The following is a 27,438-nucleotide window of genomic DNA, read 5'->3' as shown; positions in this document are numbered from 1 at the left end:
GATATAGAAGATACAAAACATTAATAAAAGTTTTCTTATATTCTATTGACATTGTTTCATTTGTTATACCTAATTTGTAAGAAAATATGAATGGCTACTTTTGTTCTTTGCATAGAGTGCAAAAAGCTTTTTCAAAAACATGGTTGGCAAAAAAACTATTTTGTATATTATTTATATTAAAAGCATGTTGTTACATCAATTTAAAATGTTTTGGGTGCTTGATTTATCCATTTTATTTAATTATCTAGTTTTGTTTAGAGACTTATGCTATTTTAATTTTCCACCCAAGCATTTTCCTCACAAAAACTTCAACAACCGCGTATAATTACCGTTAGTAAATGTTTACGGCGTCATAACTTTCTGATATGATACGGTCAAAACTCCGATACGATATAGAATTTAAAGGAAATTTTCCGCTCTATGCAGTGGTATATAACTTTTAGCATTTTCCTCCCCAAAACCTGCAATTATTTATTAGGCCTGTTTTTTGACCTAAGCCGATGTATATTAAATTAAGATAGCTCAAAGTATGTTCTTTACAAATTGACAAAGCTTTTTTTTAATTCGGTTCCATAAAAGCTGCACACAGACTTGAAGTTTGAAATTTAGAGGTGAATCACAATATTGAAAAGACAAACCCCAGTTTTAGATTATAAAAAATTAGGCTTTCTAGTAGTATATTTAATATTTCGTTATCTCTAAAGACAACGAAGATAGCTTGTAAAGTACGTGGAAAGACAAGAGTAAAGTTTTGTTGCTATCGTGGCACAAGTAATTTTCTGTCGACTTTTTGAATAAGTCTCCATAAAATTATGATTGCCAACGATTGATCTTTTGCAAAAGAAGTAATTTTCAGATAGAAGAGAATAGAGCGAAGAGTGCGCGATTCGCTGACAGAACGGGAATGGAAATTATTAATTTTCCCCTTGCAGGCGTTCCCTTTGAGCCGCGCCAAAGTAATTACGGGATTCGATTAAGAAGCGAAGAAACGGGGCGGCTGCCGCTGCACACTCATATTGCCACTTGAAAATAAAAACCGGAGGCCGATTTAATTTCTTCCCTTTTGATTCACCCTTCACTCGTCGTGAATCTCCTTCTCCTTGGCGTACTAAAAGGCCGCGCAGTGATATTGGATGCGATTCCTTCCATTTCACGGCTCATGGCTCCCGGTTCCTATCACCGGAACCCAACGGCTGATTTTCTAATAAGGAAGATTTGCGTTCGAAAATTTAACACTCCATCAAATTAAAGGTTATTCGAAGTGATAGCGTTTCGCATAAATATTACTACGCATCAGTTGAGTTAACTTCACGTCCAAAGATAATGTGTAAAGGTGATCGTAAACTGAATGCTATAGGTCAACATTATCCCGTAAAATACATTCATCGTGATAACCTATTATTGCACGTTTTATTGTGAATGTCGTATAGTTTAATGTTGATGGGCACGGCGCTGTCTAGACAAGTTTATTGATTCTTTTAGGGAAATTACGAAATTTCAATTTACTCCTCAGGATTAATTATATTTATTCATGTTGTGCTAAATTGATTGATATTTTTTATTATGTACCATTTATAGCTAAAATAAATATAAGTTGTCGTCGTATTCCCTTAAGATCTACACCAAGTTTTATTACCAACTCGGGACATTAGTAATTGATTACTTCATTAGATAGTAGTACTTTAGTTCTTAATATAATCGGAAATGAAGTGGTTTTAATCGTAGTAATTGTTTCAAAAAAAAAGAAACCAATTAGATACTAAAATACTCAAAGATCTGAAGATAGAGGTGTTATAACTTGACCATATATGGGAATATCATATATGACCATTGTAACTGTCCCTAGGTAACGAAGACATCGATAAAATAGTTCTTTTTAAGCCAGCTTTGCTTAGCTTTCAATACCTTCTCCGCTATCATTTACTCAATCGAAAGCAGCTTATGTATCGATCCAACGAAGTATTTAACGTGTTTTTCCAAATCAACATCCAAGTTATAATCACCCCGTGCTTGATTACACCACTGACAATCTTATTTCATCATTTCAAATATAAATCTAAATTGCAAGGGATTAAAATTTAAAAGATTGTGAGGATCAGTGATCCACTTTGTTTTGCATCTTACTGGGCCAAATCTGAATGACTTCCGCGTTGTCTTGGTGGGCATGTTTAGTGGCGCATTTTATAATGACACTGACAGGATGAATCCTGGCTATCGTCGTTTAGCCTTAAGAACAGCTCTAGAAAATCGTTGGTACGAGAAGTACAATAGCTATTGAGAAAAGATATTGTATTAGTTCTATTTTTGTAATATAACAAATTTGTTAAACAATTAGCAAATATAATAGTTATTTATATTACAAGTGGGCTAAAAACATAATCACGAGTACTGTAATTATGCTCTAGCCCACGTGTGATATACAGCATTTTATCTACGACTGCTAAAAATTACTAAAAATCAATTTCTTTAAAAAAGTCTATTTGACATTTATAAAAATATTTTGAAATGATTGTTGACAATTTTGATTTTTGATTTTGTCAGTTTCAACAGCATGTTTACTCATCTGGAATAAGTGTTTTGAAATGTTAAAACATAACAATTAACATTTATAATAAATAGTATTGTTTCTCTGTAAGTAGATAGTACTTTTTCTTTTGTATTGTTGCTCGTTTCAATAAATTAAGGCTGTTCTGATTAGGCTAAAAATGCGTTACGTAATGAAACCAGTGCGGTAATGAACTTCATTACATAACTCAAATCATCTCAAATGAGTGCGGTAATGATGACTTATCCAAGCAGTCGTAGATAAAATGTTTTAAATACGGATAAAATCCTTTACGTTATCGACGACAAACGGGTTGGTTAAATCATGCGGGCTGTTACGACTAGCAGGGTAAACAATGATTTATTGTCGTGTTGAAAAGGGTCGAATGGGTATAAAAGGAATAAAAAGGATATTGCAACACTGTATATTCAGAAGAATATTGAATTTGTATATTTAAGCGGATAGTGGGAAAATATAATGCGAAGCTCCACAACATTCTCCATTCAAAGTACTGCATAAAATAACACAAAACATTTCTGTTATTAGACTGTAATAACAGGTACGTTACTAAATAGAAGTAAAACACAATATTATAAATTTCATCGATTAGTTTAGTTAAAATTCAGCGTATAATCCACCTATTACAATTTTTTAATATAATTTTTTGTAATACATTAACTAATATGGATTGGATGATTTCAAACCCTACTTTAAAAGAAATTTTTTGTTCAAAACGTTGAAGAACATCAATATGTGGTTAACTTTATAAAGTGTTATTTATAATTATAAACTTTGTATCTTATGCTACAAACTTTATAATTATAAAGACGATGGTGTTGCTTAATAGTCCTCAATTTAGCTTTGAAAATGCTAGTTCCCTCATTTTATTCATTTAGACTTAACCAACTAATTCCGGCAATTCAATGAAAAATACCATGCATAATAGAAGTTTAATTTGGCGAAACCATTGTAATTCTGTCTACGACATAAAAGACTTCTTCGGGTGGTGAAACTAAAGATTTATGGCAAAGATTTCAATATTCTTTGTGAAGATGTTGATTGCTGCTGTGATTCCAGATTGCAGTAATCCTTTTTCTAACTCGAAATAAATTCAATTCCACTAGTAATCAAAAACTGCTCCATGTCTAGGTAAATCAACCTGGAGACCCAGCAAACAGAATTAAACATAATTGGGGTTGTGTTATCTCACGGTTAGCAAAATATTCCCCTTGAATTACTCTGTCTGGTTGGGCCTTGTATTGATTCATAATCAAACATTGCGCGTTCATTGGGCGTCAATGAGAGCTTCGTGAATATTATCCATATGGATATGAAAACTATCAAGGTATTTATGACCATTCTTCTCTCTTCAGCCATATAAGGTTATATCTAGAAGCTGGGATGATTGGACAAAGAATGAGCTTCAACTCAAAAGAGAAGCCCTTGCCTGGTACACCATGATGCTTCAAAGACAGTTGGATCCAAAGTAGTTATGGGCATTAATGGACCAAATAGCCACATTAAGTTGTCTCTTAACTTGGATATAACCATTTTTCAAGCTGAAGTTCGTGCTGTAAACTTCTGTCGTTTTGAACCTAGAAAAGGGCCAGAAAGGTGCATCGATTCAAGGCAATTCAGGCCTACACGTGTAAATTGCACTGGTCAGAGAATTAGAGATGCCGCAAATAGTTGTTATAGCGAATAGTGGAATACCGATTAACCGCAATTCCCTATGGCGAATAGTCGAATAATTCGCCATTACTATTCGACAAAAAAAGGGCTATAAAAAATAATTTATTTGTTATTAGATAATAACGTCACGCTTGTAGTGGTCTTGAACTTACCAATCATTTATTTAAAGAATTATAATTGAAATCCATTCTACCAGTTGTCAATTTTGAAGTAGGTAAGTAATTTAGAATTTGATTTTGTACTTTTAAACTGGTTTTTATTTTATATAGAATCTTCAGAGACTATTTATTTTTCTTTTGTTAAAAAAGATCACCTATCAAAATCGATAATCAGATTATTAATTACCAATTTACAAAATTAAAGTTTAAAAGAACTTAAAAGAAAAAGATATAGTCTCTAAAGATGGCCAAGGGCCGAAATTAGTTAAACTTAAATTCTATATAAAATAAAAACCAATTTAAAAGTACAAAATCAAACTCTAAATTATTAAATTATTTACCTACTTCAAAATCATTTATTTGTTACTATAATTTAAAATTTTTCTAAGGTTATGAGAAAAGAAAACAATGAAGTTAAAGAAATCAGTCTCATATTATACTGATTTTATATTTTTAAATGCTGGCAACCCTTTTCTTGTACCTACTTTACGGGGAATGCCTAATTTTGTATAACCCAGCGTTTAATACTGTAGGGGATTTCCCGCCCAATCGATTTCGCTTGTATTTAGGTAGGGCGGCACGCATGTGTTTGTCATTAGATAGAAATACAATCAATAAGAAATACACCAATCAAACCCTATATTTTTGTAATCAGAAAAAAATAAGGAATTTAATAAGCAAATAATCAATGGTTGCTTCCATTTGAAAAAACGAAAACTGTCATAATATCTCAAAATCTAAATCCGAAAATTTTTTTTGACTACGTTAACAAATACTCCACCTATAATAATAACCATGATAATTGCACTTGCTGGTTTTACGATATTTCCAATTTTGGCCTCTAGGGCTTGAGGTTTTCGACATTGGAATTTATTTAAAAAAAGAGATCGAGTTTGTAGTTTCCGAGATAGCCTATTCGGACATCGAATTTGAACCATCCTGTACACCTTTCGAAATAAGAGAAATGGTTCAGAATTCTATTAAAACACTACTTCTAGAGAAGTTCCACGAAAGGTACGAACAACAGTATGCTGAATTTAAGGCGTGGTGCGAACAGAGGAAGATTAAAGAAATTTCTGAAAATGTCACCAACTTAAACTGGTTCCATAAAATATTACTAAAATTTCACTACAGCATCGGATGCTGTAAGGAGTCTCATTACAGCATCCGTTTGAGTACTGTTATAGCTTCCATTACCGTAGCGAATTACAAAAAGTATGTTTAAATAGTTTTTTTTTGTATATTATGCATAGCACAATTGTATAACACCTAGTAAATACATACTAATTAGTTACTTATTTTTAACACCAAATTAAACTAGATGCTACTTTCAAGTCGCGATGGAGGTCGGTGTTTCTTATATACCAGGGTGCATTCACTATGCACCTTAGTACTTTGTTCTGGAATCTTTGAATCAGACTTGCATTTGTCTTGCAGGTACAACCCCACAGTGAATTCCGTATGTCCATTTTGGTTTTAATACTTGCTTGTATATTAGCAACTTGTTACTCAGTGATAGCGTTGATTTTCTGCCAATATGCCAATATAGGTGTCTAAATTTGATATCAAGTTCCTCACGTTTTTTTTTACGTGAGCTTTCCTTTTGAGTTTGGCATCCAGCGTCATATTGCCAATTATGTGTACTGGTACCTGAGGAAGATTGAATGTGTGGAGTAAGTACAGTGTTGGGCCAAACACACTTGCTTGAGGATCTCCGGCTCATATTTCATGTAGTGGTGAATAAGCGTTTTCGTATTTTACTCTAAAATATCGATCAGAAAGATACGATTTTAATAGTTAACTATACGTTAATGGTACTATTTGGTCTAGTTTGTAATTTAAACCATCTAACCAGACCTTATCGAAGGCTTGTGCAACATCCAGAAATACGGCGGAGCAGACTTTATTTTCTTCCATTGTTATTTCAATAATATTCGTTATTCTATGCACTTGGTCTATTGTAGACAGGCTCTATGACAGGTTTTAGTCTTTTTAATAGTAATTTTTTAAGCAGTCTATATATCTGCCTATATATCTGTGGGGGGTTTACCAGGTTTTGGTATCATTATTATTTCAGCACCTTTCCATATGCTTGGGAAGTATTTCTGTTTAAAAGCAGCATTAATTATGTGTAATAGTTTTGTAATCGCCCGTTTTGGTAGATGTTTCTACTGATTTCTTTATTTTGTTTTTGTATTTCATAATACAGTTCTTTCATTCTTACATATTACTCTGCTGATCACTTTGAATTACGCTAGAGACAGTATTTAGCATAGTTGTTGGACTGTCTGATGTAAAAGTTTCTTTCAGATGTTCAGCAAACAAATTAACTTTTTCTTGATTGCTCTTAACCCAATTTCCATTATTATTTCAAATTGGAGGTGTATTTATTTTTGAAACTTTAAGCTCTCTTGTTGCCTTCTACAGAGAATAATCAGTACTGGCATCGTCAGTAAGATCTTTTAAGTAATTTTGAATATTATTATCTTTGTGGCTATCTGTTAATGCTCTTAATTCGGCTGTTATTTTATTTAATTTAGTTTTATCACTAAGAATTCTATTGGTTTGCCATTTCTTTCTTGCTTTCCGTTTTTCTGCAATTTTGTCTCTAATGAATTTTGGGATAAATATTAGATTTAGGTTTTGGTGTTAAAATTGGTGTTGAGACCCGGCTGCGTTTTGTGTGTTTTTTAAGAACCTTTCTACTTCATTGTCAATGTCTTCGTTTTTTTTCATAAAAGCATTAACATGAATTTTATTATCTAATGTTTGTTAAAATAGATTCCAATTAGTGAGTTTATTAGTTAGTGACTTTGTTACATGCTATAGGGGGAGTGATCAGAGTCCAGCCCTAACTCTTCTTCTATGTTTACGAAGTTAAGGAATATATTTTTCGTAATAAAAAAATCAAGCAGGTCCGGAATTTTACTTCTATCTGTTGGCCAGTAAGTTGGCTTCCCAGTGAAGAGCACCTCACAATTTAGGGCCTCTATTGCATGGTTCAGTTCTCTTCTTTTTGTATTTGTCAACCACAAGACCCCAAGACATATGTTTTGCGTTAAAGTCTCAAGAGTATAGTCAAGAGTATAAAGTATAAATTTGTTGTCAAGATGTAGTAAAATTTCCTGAATCTTCTCTTTTGAGATTATGTCTCGGTGGTATGTACGTTGCTCCTACAGATATTAAGTCATTAGCAGTTTGAACTTTTACCACTGTAGTTTGGTGTTGTTCAGTACTAATTGTATTGTTCAAATAGTGGTCAACATTCCTTTTAATAATAATTACACTTCCACCTCGAGCCGCATTACTCGAGTGAATTGTATGATAAATATTGTAATGGTTGATGTTTATATATGATTCTCGTGTAAAGTGAGTTTCGGAGATAAGACATATATCAATATTGTTTTCTTTTAAGTATTATTGGTAGTGTGTTTTGATACTGTCGAAGACCATTGGAATTCCACTGCATTATTTTTAGTTGCTGCTTTTTAGACATTTTGATTTCTTTTTTGAATCGCTCCTTGGTTTAAATTGCTTTCAATGAAATCTAGACGTGCATATAATGTTTTTATTGTTTCTTCTTATTGAAGTATTTTTTGTAGTATTACATCTAATTTACTGTCAGCCTTTTTATCGATTAATGTACTTACAGTTTTCTCTGCAGTATTTTGCTGCTTTATTTTATTTGAATTTACTGTTTTCTTGTTCCTGATGGCTTGTAGTTCCTTAATCACAATGCATCCTAGACAGTTGAAACATTTAGCCGGGATTTCTTTGGCTTTAGTGCATTCGCTGGTCCAGTGTTCACCAGCACATTTAACACATCTCGGATTTTTGTGGGAGTAAGTTTTGGTATGGCTCCAACCTTGACACCTTTTGCACTGGGGCATTTGTTTTGGCTTTCTCCCTTTCAATTTTGACACGCATTCCTAATACGTTTGTTATTTCATGTATTCTTTTTACATCCTCTGACGGTGCAAAATCCAAGATGTATAAAGGAAGAGGCTCTTTTGTTTCGTATTTTAACATTTGGGTTACTTTACAAATGTTATATTTGCGCTCCAATAGATCATCTTTGATATCATTAACATCACAGATTTCTGGTTTGCTTATTTTCATAAGTTGACCAGGACAAATTCTTTTCAGTAAGCATCTTTGATGCTTCTCTGTACTTTTCTTCCGAATTCAGTTTTACTGTGCCGTTATTTAGCGCATGTGTTAAAAATCCATCTTTAATTACGCTTTTAAGTAATTTATAAATATCATCATATTGTTTGAAATTATAAATTAATATTGGTGGGGGTAGTAATACCTTTGTTTTGTTTTTTTACGCCAGATTGTACGGGTTGCTTTTCAGGTTTGCTTTCAATTTCCGAAGACAGTTTAGATGGTGAGGTTTCAGTTTTACGTTTTTTGTTTCTTTTAGCTTGTTTTATTATCCAGTCAATCTCCAAGGCTAACTCATCTTCGTCTGTGGTACACACCACTTTAGTGGTTACTGGAGGGTTAAGATGCTATAATACCCCTCAGGTCATCTATTTGTTTCTGAAGAGTAGGTGTTCGATTTCTTTTTTAAGTTCGGCGGAATGTGTTTATTCAAAAATTTTTGTCTCCAAGGTGTCCTTCCCCTATAGTCGCGAAGCATTTACCAAATATAATATTGGAATTGGCGTCTATATGAATACCTAGTGTTAACTCGGTGTATAGCGTCATGCTTTGTGAACGCACCCATTAATCGTAGAAGCAATTGACGCCCAACAGTTCGTTGTTAATGACAAGCTTTTGATTTAGTGTTATAGTTATTTTGTTGCAATGTTTTAATAAATTCTTTCTGTTCTATAATGTAATAAAGCATCTGGGGGTAATGTTATTTTTTTAATGAATTCAACTAGAATTCCACTAGATCACCATTTACAGTAAAGTAATAAATTAGAAATGGAATGCAGTGTTTAACATTTTTGTTAAAAATTTTTTCTCTTATTAAATCCCCAATTTACAATAACGGGGACTCGATGAAACTCTAACTCCGCTTACACTATCAAGTGATAATGAGGGCGTTATCCATACATTCAGCTCCCTTTCATCGAGGGCTTTGTGCAGATAATATAATCCATAATTGAAAATTCAACATGATAGTTATAAATTCTAATCATCTCACCATAAAAAGATGTATAAAATGATTAATTAATGTTTACAAACATCCCCGTTATTAATTCGTCTTCAAATAGCCCCTTTAAACTACTTGACTCACATTCAATACCGTCTCTACATTCCATTATTATTACAAAATCTTCGATTCATGCCAACCAAGTTGGATCGATTGTCGAGTACTTCTGCACATGTCTAAAGAACGACGCCTTGCAATACGGCTGCAGTTTCCAAGCCGTTATGACGGTTATTCTTGCATAAAAATGATATTACAACCAAGATCGATGATATATGATTTGCTGAAATTGCGATTTTTAACGTTATTGAAACAAAATGGGCTTATACGTAAGTATTAATATTACCTGTTTAATACTAAAATTAATTTAAAATGATTTAAACCTTCATCAGCAACGCCTTTTTAAATATGCGTCGACGCAAACGCAATTTAGCACGGTTCAGCAAAGACGGGGTGTTTAAAATGAAGAAAAGGAAACATGAAAAGCGGGCTAATTTACCGAGTTTAATGCATGCGCATGGATCTCGCGACGGCGCAGCCCAATTTCGTCTGTGTAAATATTGCATGCCGTTAAAATGTCCAATTTTTCACGGCCGACAATTCGCTTGATGCGATGCGCTTTTTTAATGAATGTTCCCCGTTTTATCACGTTCGCAATTAGTTTTTCACTGTACACGTAATCCGCCGGATGAATCGGGATTACTTTAGGATGTTAACTTGGATAATGTGAAATGAGGAACTTTTCAACATAGCGTTTGTGTATAACGTGCAACATTAATGGAGAAAGCACGCGCTTTTGAATAAATCCTGGTTTACGCCGCGTTGTGAATATTTCATGATAATTGGAGGCACAATGGAGAAAAATAATTGCTATGTTTAAAAGTACCCAGTGAAATGCATTATCACGATTTGTAAATTATTTATTGGTGTAAAACTTTTTATTTAGTAAAATCGTAATTGTTCATTTGCGTGGTTAACGTTATTTGAAATGAAAAATATCGTTAAAAGTTTGTACATTTTTAAGATTGCTGCGTTATATAAATGTATTGTGGGTTATTATGAGGGTTAATATTACTATAAATCAAGGCAAAACCCCTTGTATATCACGCCCGCCGTTACGTACACAATGCGCAAACGGAAAACGGCCGCACTAATAAATCTTTGACAGGAAATTTGTAGGTTGGTAGCAGCGCCATTAGCAGCTGCACTGAATCCTAACAGATACATACACCGCATCCTATCCTTGGGGTTTTGGCAAGCTTTTCGTCACGTACACCACCTTGTCTCGTTGCGCCAACGTCACAGGAATGGAATAAAATTTTAAACAAGCTGCGACGCGACCTTCCTTAAGCCTCTTCCGGCCTTAAAGAGATATTGTATTATGTAGAGCTTCTGGCAACTGGCGGTTTTGATGCAGTAGCGGTAGAAACATCAGCCGTTTACACGGTTATCGAACGTCGCTTCTAGCATATATCGTTGAAAGTTGGTGGAGTCTGCTCACGTAAACCGTCGGTTCGAGCTTCCTTTGTACAACACGCCTTTGATGTCTTATGATTTCTTGATAGCGCCACCATAAACGTTCTATCGATAGGTTGTTTGTGTTGCCTTACAAAATTGTGTTTAGTGGAAGTGTTTTATGTATTCACTATGTGCATCAATTTCCCTTCGCTTATTAAGGGTTCATTAAAGGAAAATTGAATGTATTGAAGCTAGAATTTAATAATTTTTTTGATTTTTTTATCGCAACGGTCCAATATATCGTATAAACTCTATATTATAAGCGGTGATTGATGATAATATCTCTACCGATTTTTTCCACAGATTTTTGCCGACTATTAAATATTGTGAGGGGACTATAGTCAGTGTATTTTTTTGTTGGAGTGCCGGGCGGCCAACGCATTTATTTTCATTCGCAACGATGATAAATTTTCCCAGGAAACTAATGATGGAGCGTCGATTTTAATCCGGTTTGATGTTGAGGCATTCGTGTTTTTCAATGCGACAGCCTTCGATCCGGATATTGGAACGGATCTGACTTGGGAATTGAAAAATACTGATCGCCCGCATACCAATTTACTTTTAATATCGTAATCGTATATCAAATCACATATCCATATCGTGGTTATATTTTTAGAAATTACACTTTACTGCAATACCTATCTATGTATACATTATTCCCTTTGAAAATACTTCACTTCGTTCCCGACCGGGGACGAAACTGCAGTCAAAATATTTGCATCCGTTGTCGCATCGTCGGCGGAAAGATATTCGATTCAGGGGTAGTCACGTTTCGGTTTGCATAACGTGCCTTCCTCACTATCGAGTAAATCGGGCACAACAGGAAACAGAAGAATAATGCCGAATGGATGGACGGATGAAGCCGATTCTCGGAATGCACTGGCAGCAACAGCGTCGAGGAGATGGCAGTGCAATCGTTCAGAAGACGAATCAAACTGTGAAACTTGACAGATCGATTTCTTAAAAGAACGTATATTTATCATATAGCACATACACACCGTATTGATATTCCCAAAAATATATTTAATTCTTTAATAGAATATATTTTTTTGATTTATAAAACAATCTTTTCGTGTATATTTAAGTTCCGCAGAGCCGTAAGAGTGCAATTGTCAGTTTATTTTATATAGTTTTCTTATTAAATTTGGTGTACTTATCTTAAGGTAAGATAAGTACACTGTGTTAATTAATTATCGTACCCGACGTCATCATTGCAAGTATGCAACCAATATCCCAAATCGTGTATTGTAATACCAACACTGTGATATTGGTTGCATACTTGCAATGATAACATACTGTATATCATTCTAACGTGAGTTTCGTTTTTGAAGTACAGTGTACTTACGTACCAGTAACTTTAATTTTATAATGGAATACTAATTATTTCCTAACATAATTCTGTGCTAATGAACCAAAGCGGTCGATATTCTTTACTGTGGTCGATATTATACTGATGGCATCCCCTTTCTACAGACGCCAAGTTGAAAATATATTCGGAAAAGCACACGTTCTGCATGGTCGGAAGAGAACATGCAACGCGCCATAGTATCTGTCAAAAACAAAATCTTATCAATACGAAAATCTGCCCAAATGCCCTAACGAAACCTTGCAAGACCGCTTAAGAGGTTGTTTCTCTGTAAAAAAGTACAAGCTAGAAAGAAAACTCGTCTTTACTGGAGAGCAAGAGTCAGAGCTAGCTTCATATTTTTAACCGTTCTAAAGTGTTTTATGGATTAATTGCTAAATCAATCCGGGAACTCGCCTACGTGTTTGCATAAGCTCAAACACAATTTCAACAAACAGAAACGTGTATGTGGGAAAGATTGCCTCTACTCCTTCATGCAAAGGAATCCAACTTTAACCTTTCGTAAACCTGAGGCTACCAGTCTAAACCACATCTTAGCTTTCAACAACAAAGACAATTTGGAAAAAACTGTACAGTCAACATAAATTTGAAGCTCATCGTCCTTTTAATGTTGATGAGACAAGGATAAGTAATGTGCACAATGCTAGCCGCATTGTTGTCTATAAATTGCAGAAGTAAGTGGGCTCAGTTACAAGTGGGCAAAGAGTGACCTCTTAGTCTCGTTAGTGACTGTCGTTACCGCAATGAGCGCTGCTGGCTTCTACATTCCCACAATGTTTATTTTCAAAAGGGAGGGAATGAAAGAAACGCTAGAAAGAAATGGACCAACAAGCGCTATTTACCGATGTTCTAAGTCTGGATAGATCACGGAATGTCTTTTCACTGAATCGATCAAGCATTTTGCTAGGTTCACAAAACCTACCAAAGAAGATCCAGTTTTATTAGTTTTGGATAATCATTCTACTTATTCTAACTTAGGTACATACAATTTCTGCAGAGACAACGGCATTAAGGTTGTTTCAATTCCGCCCCACATTATACAAAGTTCAGCCTCTAGGCGTTTGTTTTTTTGGGCCACTAAAGATTGCCTATGGGCAAGAATGTGATAGATATATAAAAGTCAAGCAACACGAAAAAATTTTGCAAACCGACATCGCAGAATTATTCAGGAATGCTTATAATAGAGTAGCAACGATGGAGAAAGGAGTAAAGGCTTTCTAAGTGACCGGAATCCTTTTCAATTATTTTGTATTTAGTGATGATGAATTTACCGATATCCTAACCATTCCATCTTGTACGATACATCCTTCATCAGCTGTTGACACAAAAAACAATAATAATGCTCAGCTAGACAAAAATTTGGACAAAACACCTTCTCCTACCCCTGAACCGCCTACTTTTGAAATACATTCACAAGAGTTTCTTTCTAAACCTAAACGCCTTCGAAAGTCGACAGAATCAGAATCTTTCTCAGATTTAGATTTAGAAGAAGTTTTAGACAAGACTGTGCAACCCAAGACAGAGAACGCAAGTTTTATAGATGTTTTACCATTCCCCACAGTAAAAATTAGAAGTAACATCAGTAGAATTAAACATTCAGTTATTCTGACTTCAATGCCAGCCAAAGAAGAGCTGGAAACAACGAATTATGGTGGAGATGTCGATCATGTAGAGGTTGGGCTCACGCTGATTGTACCGATTGTACGTCGCGACGTTGAGAACGCGTAAGACTATATTTGCAACAATGTTAATTGTTTTCAGTTTCCTTTTTTCAAAATAAAAAATATTCTTTACATTCGTTTTTAATCTTGTAGAAACACCCGATCGATAGTAGCCGACCACGTGGTCGATTTTAGCCGACAGGTCGATATTATCCGCCAAAATAATGTCTGCAATTTTTTTCTTCTAACACAAAATAGCTTAATGCAATTATATATTCATTAGATATTTTATTTGTGTAAGACATTTTTCCATAAACCTGCAAGAGTTTATCATCGCCGTTTTAACGGGAAAGCCATTGTAACTGTTGATGCTTATATGGTCGATATTTGCCTCTTCTCCCCTAATATTAAGCATTGACCGCAAACGACCTCTGCTTAATATAAATTCTTTTTAACATTGTGCTATTCCCTATTTCTGTTATCCCATAAACATATAAAACATAGGTATTTTATAAAACCAGACTGTTGGCCAAGAAGCATGCTAGTAATTTTCAAATCGACGCTAATCGTAGGTACAAATAATTCATATCAAAGTCACCATATTTTTTTGCATATAATTAATAGGTGTAACAAAAACTATAGCACTTCATTTAAAATAACCAAGTTGTCTACTTCCAATAGATCGGAAGTGACGGTCATCTTGATAGTATTTTAGATCGAATGTTTGGGATGATTAACCCCTAATACCAAAATTTCTAAACTGTGTGAATAGTGGAACCTAAAAAAGTTCTAACAAACCAGTTACGTGAGACACCCTATATGTATAAATAAGTGTTGTGTATTCAGATAACACATTGCGCCCGGCCGTAAGCGACCTCAGCTTTAATTCTTATCCCAATGGATATAAAATATTACCCCGTTGATATATACATATACAAACAAAGTTATATTTTTGCAAATTGTAGCTCCTCGGCCACAAGAGACCTCGGCTTTAATATCTAACGAGGGTAAGATAAATTATCACGACCTTGACATCTAAATAACCCTGTATACTTGAATGACGAAAATATATTTTTCAAGATTGTAGCGCCTCGGTCGCATGCGACCTTTGCTTTATTCCTTAACTTAGTAGATATAAAACATTACGCCGTTATTACGCCATTGTGTACTTGAATAACAAAGATAAATTTTTACAAACCGTAGCGTCTCGTCTGCAAGCGACCTCGACTTTAATACCTTACGGGAAGATATATAAATAACCTTGTGTACTTAGATAAAAAAGTGATGCTCTTGCAGATTCTGGCGCCTCGGCTGCAAGCGAGGCACTACCTTGATGTATGCATAAATAACTTTGTATATTTAGATAACAAAGTTATATTTTTGCACATTGTAAAACTTCTTCAGCTTTATTGTCTAACCTTGTAAATAAGGCCCTACAATATTCAAAAATATAACTTTGTTATCTAAATATACAATAATTATTTATATTACAATTGGGCTAGAAATATAATTACTGTACGAGTGTAGTATATCTTTCGAGATACCATGCCTGCAAAACGATTCATGTTCCTTCCGAGAACTCTTCGTTTTGATGACGTCAACACAAGAAAAGACAGGATGCAAAGTGATAAACTCAGTGCTATACGTGATTTCTTCTCAGTGATAAACGAAAATTGTATCTCCAGTTACGTGCCAACTGAAAATGTGACCATAGATGAACAATTGGTGGGATTCCGTGGACGCTGTGGTTTCCGCCAGTACCTTACGTTGAAACCGAACCGATACGGCATCAAGGTCTTCGCGATGGTAGATTCAACGACTTATTACCTTCAGAATATGGAAATCTACGTGGGAACACAATCTCAAGGTCAGTATTTTATGAAGAACTCAGCAGAGGAAATACTGTACCGCCTCATATCCCCCATACATGAAAGCGGCCGGAACGTCACCACCGATAATTGGTATACAAGCATACCTCTAGTACATGGCTTGCTGAAAAATCACAATATCACACTAGTGGGCACACTTAGAAAGAACAAGCGAGAGATACCACCATCATTTCAACCCAGCAACGAACGTCAAGTCAAAAGCCGCATCTATGACCAACAAAATATGACCATGGTTTCCTACGTTCCAGGGAAGAGGAAGGATGTCGTGTTACTTTCAACAATGCATCTGGAAGACGAAGAGAAGATCAACGACGATGAAAAACCGGAAATCATCAAATATTATAACTCGACGAAAGGTAGAGTGGACACCATGGATCAGATGTGCACATCCTACGATGGTGATCGCCGAACGAGAAGCTGGCCCTTAGCTTTTTTTTCCACTTGATGAATGTTACGGCAATCAACGCATACATCATTTTCAAGGAAAAAAACTGTGGAAAAAAATTCATAGACGCGATTTCTTGAAACAACTTGTGTTACAGTTGGTGAAACTATTCCAGACAAGTAGGCTGTGTTCTGTCGCCACTCCAAGGGACGTCAGAAACCGGATCGAGCTGAAATTTGGAATGACACGTCAGGCAATACCGGAGAATCGAAGGAATGCAAAACTTAAGCGCTGTGATTACTGCCCAGGGAACAATGACAGAAAATATCAAGTGTAACTATCAAATATCATGGTGTTTGTGCGAAAAAACTTTGTGCGCGAATCATAAGAAGATCGTATGTGAAAATTGTCTGAATTCTTCAAATATGGATTAATTATTTGTTAATAAACAACAATATTCATTGTAAACGTTTTTATAATTTATTTTCCTTCAATTATTAAGATTTCAGATTAGGGTCGTGAGAGACCCCATGCGCCCACTAACGTATGTATGTAGGCGCGCCTAGTTAAGGGTTAAAAAAGTCTATTTGGACATTTATAAAAATATTTTGAAATGATTGTTGACAATTTTGAAGTAATGTCAGTTTCAATATCACGTTTACTCATCTGGACTAAGTGTTTCGAAATGTAAAAACATAACAATTAATGTTTGTAATAAATGGTATTGTTTCTCTTTAAATAGGTAGCACTTTTTCTTTTGTATTGTTGCTCGTTTCAATAAATTAAGTCTGTTCTGGTTGGGCTAAGAATGCGTTACATAATGAAACCAGTGCGGTAATGCACTTCATTACGTAACTCAAATCACCTCAAATGTGTCGTTTGCAGCCGAGGCGCCACAATCTGCAAGAGCATCACTCTTTTAGTTAAGTACACAAGGTTATATATGTTACCGGCAATCTGTATAATCCGGTATTCTATACAATACCTAGGCAATTTATAGAATACCTAAAACGTTTAGGTAATATATAAAATATTATTAATTTTATACTTTGCCTAGGTATTTTATAAAATACCGAATGCGAAGCCGGTAATGTGTGTAAAAGGCGAGAACAGAAGAGAAAGAATTTAGAGAATTTTACTTACTCAATTCTGGAAGGCCACTAGATCTACGTCTTGTTTTTACAGAATTATTTTGTTTCGTAAGCTCGATTACTTATAAGCAAATGACATTATGTTAGTTAACCCAGAAAAATTTTAACTTTAATGTAATTTAATTGTAATTTGACTATAAAAATTGATAAATACTGACCAAAATGCAAAATGTATTTATTTTACACATTGCCGGTCGACCAACAGGTACTCTATGTAATCACTAAGAATTGTATACATTGCCTAGGTAAAGTATCTAAGGGACAATAATCTTCATAATATTTCATACATTGCCTAGACACCCCAGGCATTTTATACATTACCTAGGCATTGTATAGAGTATAAAAACCACAATATTTGCATAAAACGATGACTAATTTATTATAAACGAATTTCGGTGCTACAGATCTGTTTCGGTTAACTATGTAACCGTCTTCAGGCACGACTAGAAATTAAGGAAAATTGTTATACAAATTTACTTAAAATTAATAATATAATAATATAGATTTGGTAAGGCCTCTTCTTAAATCTAAAAAGATGGACTTATTAGAGGAGTTCCATATTCGTGATAATGATAAAGAGTTATTAATCAATGATAACATAGAGTTCAATGATCACAGATATTCCCTGAAATTTTTTGAAAATTCCCGCCCACCGATCGACCTGAGTCGTCATGCGCAATCCACTTCATTATAAGTGCAGTCTGCACCAAGTTTTCTTGGAGTACGCAGCTCATCACATTTTGTTTTTTCAATTTAGAGTTAATTTTGTGGTAAGATTATTACAAAGTTAAATCCACTTAATAATTTTCACTTTTCCATTACAGTTAATAGCGATTCATCTCTCATATAAGATTATTTCACGAAAAATAAAAAGGTTTTTTGCATAAAATGTACACAATGTAAGTGACGCCATTTTGTTTCAACATTTTTGTTAAGTCAGTTTAACGGTTTTTTAACTTTTTGATTTTGTTTCTAGTTGTTACTGCACAACACGTTTCCCCCCATTTTGCTAATGTTTAAGAAAGAACTTTAATATTTTTTTCGCGGTTTTCACTCCACAAATTTCACTAAGATGCTTCTCCACTATGATGTAATATATACGATGTTTGTTAATCCCTTTGTAATGTAGTACTAAATACGACGGTAAATAACTTTAATTTTAAGTAAATTTGTATAACAATTTTCCTTAATTTCTAGTCGTGCCTGAAGACAGATCTGTACCACCGAAATTCCTTTATAATAAATTAGTCATCGTTTTATGCAAATATTGTGGTTTTTATATTCTTTTACGAAAAATGATGAACCTGGAGGTAAACATCGCCATTGTATACAGTACCTGAATTATACAGATTGACGCTAACATATATATATCAAGGTCGTGCTGTTTTATCTTCGCGTTAGATATTAAAGTCGAGGTCGTTTGCGGACTAGGCGCTACAGTTTGTACCATTGTGTATTAAGGCAGCGAAAACATATTTTTGGTAAATGTAATAATCATAATGTGTGCAACCGACGTTGTAAACATTTACACACGTTTAATACCACGTTGACTATTGTTATTATTTTTTTACTACCAATACATTTAAAAATAATAACAATTTTAGAGGAGCATTAATTCCTATAGATGTTAAAAATTGGTACAGACATCAATAAATCATAGTCCAATACGTGCCAAGACATCTAGAACGAAGCCTTCAATCCAAACTTGAAGCTTTGATTAAAATCCTATAAAATGGAACCGATCGTCCCTTCTAATTCAATTTTCATCCCATTATCTCCGCACGGCATTAGCCTTTGTGCGGCACTCAGTACCTTTAATTAGGCCTGCCGTCTAGTCGGAATCCAATTTTTAGATCGACAAGATTTGCGCGGACGCCCGTGACGAGGGCGAGGCTCGAATGGGGGGAACTAAAGGGGGTTGAACGGAAGCATTCTGATCAATTGCCGGATGGGTGGCCGTACTAAACGCATGGCCGAGCACATTCTGATGGGTAATGCGTCGTTAATTGAATATTGTTCTAAGTAATGGAGTCGAACCGATTCTCCGGATCAATCTGAACACAAATTTTTTTTAGGTTTGATCTCATTCCAATTATTGTATAGAAATCAATAGAAAACTTTTAGGTTGGATATTCGAATAAAAAATAAATCATTGCGTAACCAATGTAAAAAGTATTTAATAAAAGTGTACAGTAAACAACGGCGAACAGGTGAAGTGGTTCTGGGTTTCAAGTCCCTTGGGATGATAAAATTTTATATCCAGCGTTGAACGAACCGGATATCGCGTTTCCCATGTGCCCTCTAGCGATCGTAGAGAAAAAGGGGATGTCGAGCATTTTTACGAAAACTGCCCGATTCTGTAGGAGTTATTTTGGTTACACGCAAAAGTGATTTTGGAGGTTTTGACATTGGCAATATATACGGGCGGCTGTAACTTAATTTCGGTCGAACCTTTGGAATCTCGTTGACCGACGACTCCACTGTCGCTCTTCGTCCATTTGAATAATGTAACGGGCGGGAATTGCGAAGGCAAAAATAACTTCTGAAATTACGATCAAAGTTAAGGGCATAAAGTATACATCCAATTCACCTACAATTTAATGCTCGCTTTAGTATTCGGGCACTCCGCTCAGATCCAGGCGGCGCTGGGCACGTAAAAACTGCATGCATTAAACGGGATTTATGGCTACTTACAGATGAGGGCGTAAACCAACGAAAAAATCAATTGTTCAACCCCACTCAGTTCTGAACTGTACTTCGATTTGATGATTTAATCCAGTTTTATCACTGACAGTTTAGATTAGAACCAAGATGAACTGTTTATCTAGATCATTTTTAATTGATTTTTTTGTGGTTAAACTTGTGAAATTTAATCTGACGTATAACACAAAGTAATTAATATTTCTGCTACATCAAAGTTTTCTTTCTGGTCTAGTCATGTGTCCTATAGAAAAGATTTGAATTTTAAAATATTTTATAACCAGACTTAATTAACGCGCTGTTCGGACATTCTATACCATGACAGTTGCCTATTTTAGGCTCCTACAGACGGGCTTTGATGTGTGCTAACAAACGAGTATCCTCGCGTTATTGGTTTTTATAGTAGTACGTATATGGAGACCCACCCTTTCAACGACAGTTTTCCCATTATCTGATCGTTCCGAGCACCACTGCGCGGCCGTCGTTATCATTGCGCGCTGTAGCACATCAGGTTTAAACTCGTTAACGAGCATCGCGAACCTAGGGCGCATGCCAAAACATGTCGCACAAAAAAGGTCGACAAAAAGACGTAGTAGTCGCACATATTAACCTAATAACGGCCGATGTTTTCGAAATCCAATTTTTTTTTTGTGATTTCCCAATAATCAAATTCGAATCGGGACTGGAACATGTATCGTTATTTACCTTTGATAACGACAAAATCGCGTTATAGTTTAAACTGATTTATTACGATTACTTTGTATTATTTTTTCTGCAACTACGAAATGCTGTAATGTAGTCTAATTTTTACCTTTTCGATTTTCTCACGATATTTATACATTTGAAAGCAAAAGTGTAAAAGATCAATATTGTTAAGAATAAAAATTAATTAATTAATTAAAAACAGGAAAAATAAACCTCTTACTTGCAAATTTATTAAATGTAATGTATAGTCGAAAAACTATAAAATAGCAACAAAAAATTTGTTATCATTACATTACATTACATTACATAGAATACATATCAGGTAGGCGGACCAACCAACCTTGCACCGCGACCCTAAGGATCTATTGTACTCCGATAGATATCGTTATCAAATTTCACCGTGCAGTCCAATGCTCTTAACGAACATTAATACCTTGCTCGGCGAAAGGTCATTCAGATCTTTTGAGGAGATAAACTGCGACCCAAAAATCGAGAATCTGATACGGTTAACGGCAGGGCAGTGGCATAAAACATGCTCAACCGTCTCTGCTTCCTCCGCACATAGTCGGCATTCAACATCGTCGGCTAAACCCAACAAGTTGAGGTGTGCTTTTAATCGGCAGTGCCCAGTAAAAACACCCATTAGAACTTTTATGCTACTACGGGCAAGTCCTAAAATATTCCCGGGTTTGACAGTGGCGATGTTAATAAACACCTTAGTATGTCTCATTCCAGGAGAACTGGTCCACAGTAGGCGAAGTCTCTCTTCAGCCCACAGTCCAATCCTATATTTGGCCATCGCAAATGATACACCAACTGCTGGTTCCGGCCCCACAAACGCTTCAGCGCTGCCATCTCGTGCTAGCTTATCTGCCGCTTCATTGCCAGCAACCTCAGAGTGAGCCGGGACCCAGATCAGAGAGACTCTGTTATCACAGCTCAGTGTGTTTAATGTTCTCTTACAATCATTAACCAGAGCCGACACCGTTTTCACGGCTTGCAGCGCCTTGAGAGCGGCTTGACTGTCTGAGAAAATTCGTTCTGTCATGTTCTTCACCCCTCTTTCAAGAAGGATTTTAGCACCCATGTCAATAGCAAATACTTCGGCCTGAAATATAGTACATTACGTACCCAGGCTGTAGGCTTGCTTAATTCGAGGTGTCTGGCAGTATACTCCTGCTCCTACCCCTTCAGGCGTTTTTGATCCATCTGTGTACAAGCAAATGTCTGCCCGAACCAGAGAATTTTCATTTTCGATCCAGGACTGCTGCTCAGGCAGTACAATCTGGTATCGAGCATTAATCACTGATAGTGATACCGAAAAATCTGACGGCATTGATAGCACAGTATCAGTGCTTATAATGTCTTCCGCAGCCCATTGGTAGGACATGTCGAAACAGTTTTGAGCATATTGCTTAAATCTGTAAATGGTTGTTCTAGCCACTTTCTCTATATGCAAATGCAGAGGAGATAGGCCAAGCAGAATCTCCATTGCTAGAGTTGGCATTGTGCCTATCGCACCAGAGATTGCCAATCCAGCTACTCGTAGAATTCGTGAAAGTTTACTGCTAACTGAAGTCGGTCGGACTTTCCTATACCAGGCTGCTGCTCCGTATGTGATCATAGGTCTAACCACAGTCACATAGAGCCAGTACAGTCTTTCAGGGTAAGACCCCAATTTTTTCCACAAAGACTGCGACAAGTCCACAAGGATAGTCTAGATTTGTACAAAACTCCCTGTAAATGTCCATTCCATGACAGGGTTTTGTCTAGGATTACTCCTAGATATTTGACTTCCTTTGAGAAAGGAATTTCTTCACCTTGAATAGTTGCGGATTAGTGCATCCCAAGGTTTGTAAAGCGTATTGAACCAAGCGTACATATTGTACCTAATATGTACTATGCTTTACAATATGTACAAATCGTATTATACAATACGTATTGGTACAATACGCTTTACAAACCTTGGTCCATCCAACTTTCGCTTCCTGGTGAAGGGCACAACAATTGTCTTTTGCGGGTTTATTGAGAGGTTCTCTCCCTTACACCAAGTGCAAATGGTATCTAGGATCACCTGGACTTTGACTTTAGATATCCTAAATTTGTTATCAACTATGGTATTAAACGTATAAATCGAAAACAAACCAAATGTTTACTACTGTACTTTCTTTACTAAATTTCTGACGGTAATTATTTTAATATGTTTTTTGTATAATTTACTAATGAATGTTTTATTCAATGCAGTCGTCCCTGATGACTAGATATTTTCTTGAAACATATGTTGCACCAATATCATTTAATAAATAATTTTTATCGTACTTAATCTGAAGTTTATTATTATTAATATATTTTCACGATGAACCTGGATTATGCGTTGGCTTCATTATTCACTGCAGAGTTATCTGTTTTAATCCAAACACTAAACAGTACTGTATTGAAAAGAGAGAAGACCAGAGATAATATAAAATTCTTACATATCGCAATAAAGAAAGATCTAACTCCCAAGTCATTTGTAATAAAAGGTCCTAAACCTACAACAAAAAGATCAACTCGAGAACAGGTTAATAAAGAAGAAAGTTCGTGAATACTACAAAAAACGTATGTACATCGACTCAATATTAATATTTCTTCATCGAAAACTTCAAGAGCATCTACACTATTAGTAGTACGCAGAATTGTATGAAAGATTTCAAGAGGAAGCTATTTATAGAACAATGAACAATAAAGAAACTAAGAAGAAGAAGCTAGAAAGACTGGAAAAAATGAAAAAAAGTAACCAGAGGTTTAAAGACTCACATAATAATAAAAGTACTACTAATGTTCATAATTCTAATAAGGTAAACGTTGCAAAACTTGTAACTTCCGACGAAATTGATAATTGTAATCTTACTAAGAATAATGTTACCTGTAATAATAAGTACTTTCATATTAGGAGAATGGATAAATGTAACCATAATTTAAAAGTGAGAATAAATGTAAGAGATCTCGATGAAATCACATTTGCACCTAGATTCACCAATTTGAGCAATGTTCATTTCAATGATATAGAGACTACCATCCTAAAATCTAGCCATAAACTAAATTTACCATTCAATATAAAACCCACAGACATAGCTATAAAAATGGAAGCCCAATTAATTGGTTAACCCACATAAAAACGAATATTTGAAGACATCTTTAATATTATAAAGAACATAAATTCATTTTACAAAACCCCTCCTCCCTTAGATAATGTACAGATAAAGTGCTTGAAAGATAAAATTAAACAATAAAACCTCACAATCACATTAGGCGATAAGAATGCTGGCTTGGTTAATAGCCAATAGAATTTTTAAAGAACAATAATATTTTCAAAATTAACTCTAATCCCACCACGAAATATAATAACTCCGTATATACAACCGTATATGTTACTAATTCATAGCGTGCATAGTTCCTGAGATATTCAATTGTTCTTCCAAAATGTGCCCATTAGGGAATATTTTTAAAAACGATCTAAAAACGACATTTTTTCCAATTTTACCTTGCAACTATTTCAGATAATAGTCAAAACCAGCAGGTAGATGATAGTATCCAAAGATATTAGATTCACTATACAGTCTATTTATAAAGCTTAGATACTTTTGATGTTTTTCAAATGGCTTTTTCTTAAGTGTTTGAAATGGAACACGCCGTATATTGTGTGCTGGTTAAATTTAAATAAATGTTAAATAATTTTCCTGCCATATACCAAATTTTAATGCGACTTGGTACTTTATGAAATTTAAAAAGGTGTAAGTAATAAAATATGCAATAGTTCTGCAAAAATTTTGGACAATAAATACGTAAAATAGCTATTTTTGATACAAGATAGCGAAATGACACTTTTGCATTCGAGAACGAAAGTTTTTACAAACTTTGTGGAACTTGAGGGCGAAGCCATGAGTTTTTTAATGAATGAGTTTTTATGCTATTTTTTGTAATTCGCGTTTTTATTCTTTTTTTAACAAAAATAAAATAAATTTTGACAATGTAGGGAAATAAGTATGTAGCAGTTGCTAACACCGTAAAACTTGAAAATAGACATTTGAATTGACAATTTGAAATTGTCAAAACACAAAATGTATTCACCTGACAAAAATGTCTCCCGAAATAAGAGAACTTGCTCAGAGTTCTATTAAAACACTACTTCCAGAGAAGTCTCACAAAAGGTACGAACAAGAGTACGCTAAATTTAAGGCGTGGTTCAAATTTTCACATTAACAACTAGAAAAATTAATGACCGAATGTCACCAACTTGATCTGGTTCCATAAAACGTTATTAAATTCTCATTACAGCATCGGATGCTGTAAGGAGTCTCATTACAGCACACGTTTGAGTACTGTAATAGCTTTCATCACCGTCGCGAATTACAAAAAAGACTTTTATGTCCTGTTGACAAAAAACTATCGTTTTGACTGTCGCTAAGTACTACGCAAAAGTCAACTTTTAATAGCAGTTTTCAAAGAAGATAATTAATAACTAATTAGTGTCTAATTGTCAACTAAGCTGTTTTTGTCATATCCTGGTGGGGAAGGTTTCGTTGAGTTTACTAGCATCTTCCATTTGAGGCTGAGTTCCCAGCCGTCTTCTCTATTCATGTTGTTCCTATGTCGGTGAATCTCTATCGCCTCTCTTGTCATTCTTTGGAAGTAATGTCCGATTCTTACTAGCACTTTAGTTTTCTCGAATTCCATGGTTTGTCCTCCTTTGTGGCAATGCTCCGCGACTGCAGATTGTTGGATTTTATTCAGTCGGACGTCCCTCTCGTGTTCCTTGATACGGCATTCGATGTTACATCCAGTTTAGCCAACGTAATACTTCCCGCAACTGCACGATAGTCTCCCGCTCCCTTTAATGGGGTTAAGTTCTCTTTGACTATCGGAAAAGCGTTTTGTATTTTGCTGACCGTACCGTATCGTACCACGATATCATTCTTCTTCAAACACCTCAAAATTCGCTCCGTCACACCTGAAACATAAGGAAAGCAGATAAAATTACAGTACTTACCGAGTCTTCTCTCTGTTTGCGTGGTTTGATGGCTTGTTGGATTGTAAATAAGCGAAAGTGATTTTCAGACGAGATTACGTTTTTGTAATTGGGCCTTTGCACAAATTCAACAAGATGCATATTATTTTGATTTTGTGCTTTTTACGGAGGAGTCACAATTTTCATTACAATTCACAACAAAACACAAAAACAAAGAAAAAAGTGACAATAAAAGACAGAATAGTATATTACATTCTGTCACTTTTTTAAGTGCAATAATGACATTTTATTACATATTTTTTAAATTCTAAATATGAGGAAATCTATTAATGTTAGACATATGACATACTTATCATTAAGTAAAAGGAACTTGATGGGCAATTCAACCAGCTTACAATATACAGGTATTTCATTTAAAAAAATGTTACAAACTCTCTGTTACGCTTGAATGAAACACGCTATATAAATGAAAATAATTTGACGTAATAGGAAGTGGTAAGTCAAACAACTTTTGTATAAAATATTTTTTTTCTTTTTCAAACGGTTTAGTAATTATCGACCGCCGGGATACTAATAACTCACATCTGTACACAAAAAACTCACGTGTAAATAAGTCGTGACAGTCATAAAAACACGATACATGATACATGAAAAATATATCAGTAAACGTATAAATTAATAATACAAATACAAGCGAGCAAAAACCGGAAAAACACCAAAAACAGAAAAGAGAAAACATAAGTTCTAGAGCGCTCTCGATAGTTATTAAATTATAATTAAAATTCTTAAGAAAGGCAAAAATAGGTTTTTGAAAAATCTCAATTTGATCATTTTCAATCTTTATTATTTCTATACTTTATTATTTCTAGTAACTCCACAAAGTCTAATTTTGGACCTTTTTCGCATTTATGAAGCAATTTAATGTCATCATAATTAATGTGGTGACCAGTCCCAGGATGGTGTTTAAAAACATTAGAATTCTCCCTAGTCTTATGTACACGCACGCGAATCTCCAATCTCCGTCCTGTTTGTCCATTACTATATATGGATTCATAATTAGAGCATCTAATCGAATAGACTCAACATTCTTTCATTATATCATTATTTCTCGTATTACAGTTGGATAAAAGATTCATAATAGTATTTTTGTTAGAAAAGGCTAAAGGGATATCGAATTTGGAAAAAATGTGCTGAGCATGTGAAGTGATATAATGGGGCCATTACCCTCAAATAATTTCGAAGAGAAAGACCGTCTCTCGATAAATCGATAAACTATACAGCGTGTCCCGTATCTTCCGCATCAGAGCATTATACGGTTGTAGAATACATTATTCTGAAGCGATCTTTCTAATAAAATTTTTTCGAAATATTTATAATAACCGCACGGGAACTGTTTAACGACGACCAATAACGGACGACTTTGATTCATCGAAAAAGTTTATTTTTCTTTCCATGACGAATCTATTGGTGAGTACACGTGGGAAACGAGTTATCAT

At 34.9% G+C, this 27,438-nt stretch overlaps 1 protein-coding gene and 1 long non-coding RNA gene across 7 annotated transcripts in view; both read left to right on the top strand.

Moving 5' to 3' along the window:
- The window catches only part of LOC111424670 (nephrin-like), a 365,438-nt gene that overhangs the window by 288,662 nt on the left and 49,338 nt on the right, over nucleotides 1-27,438 (top strand). The gene's annotated exons all lie outside the window — the stretch shown is intronic.
- LOC111424672 (uncharacterized) lies at nucleotides 18,016-19,402 on the top strand. The gene is made up of 4 exons (XR_002707636.2): nucleotides 18,016-18,299; nucleotides 18,354-18,428; nucleotides 18,506-18,672; nucleotides 18,727-19,402. It is a non-coding gene; the product is annotated as an uncharacterized lncRNA (long non-coding RNA).

Source organism: Onthophagus taurus, chromosome 7 (assembly GCF_036711975.1).
Source record: "Onthophagus taurus isolate NC chromosome 7, IU_Otau_3.0, whole genome shotgun sequence".
Taxonomy (NCBI): Eukaryota; Metazoa; Arthropoda; class Insecta; order Coleoptera; family Scarabaeidae; genus Onthophagus; species Onthophagus taurus.
The sequence above is the reverse complement of the archived record's forward strand: the minus strand, read 5'-3'. Positions and strand labels throughout refer to the sequence as shown.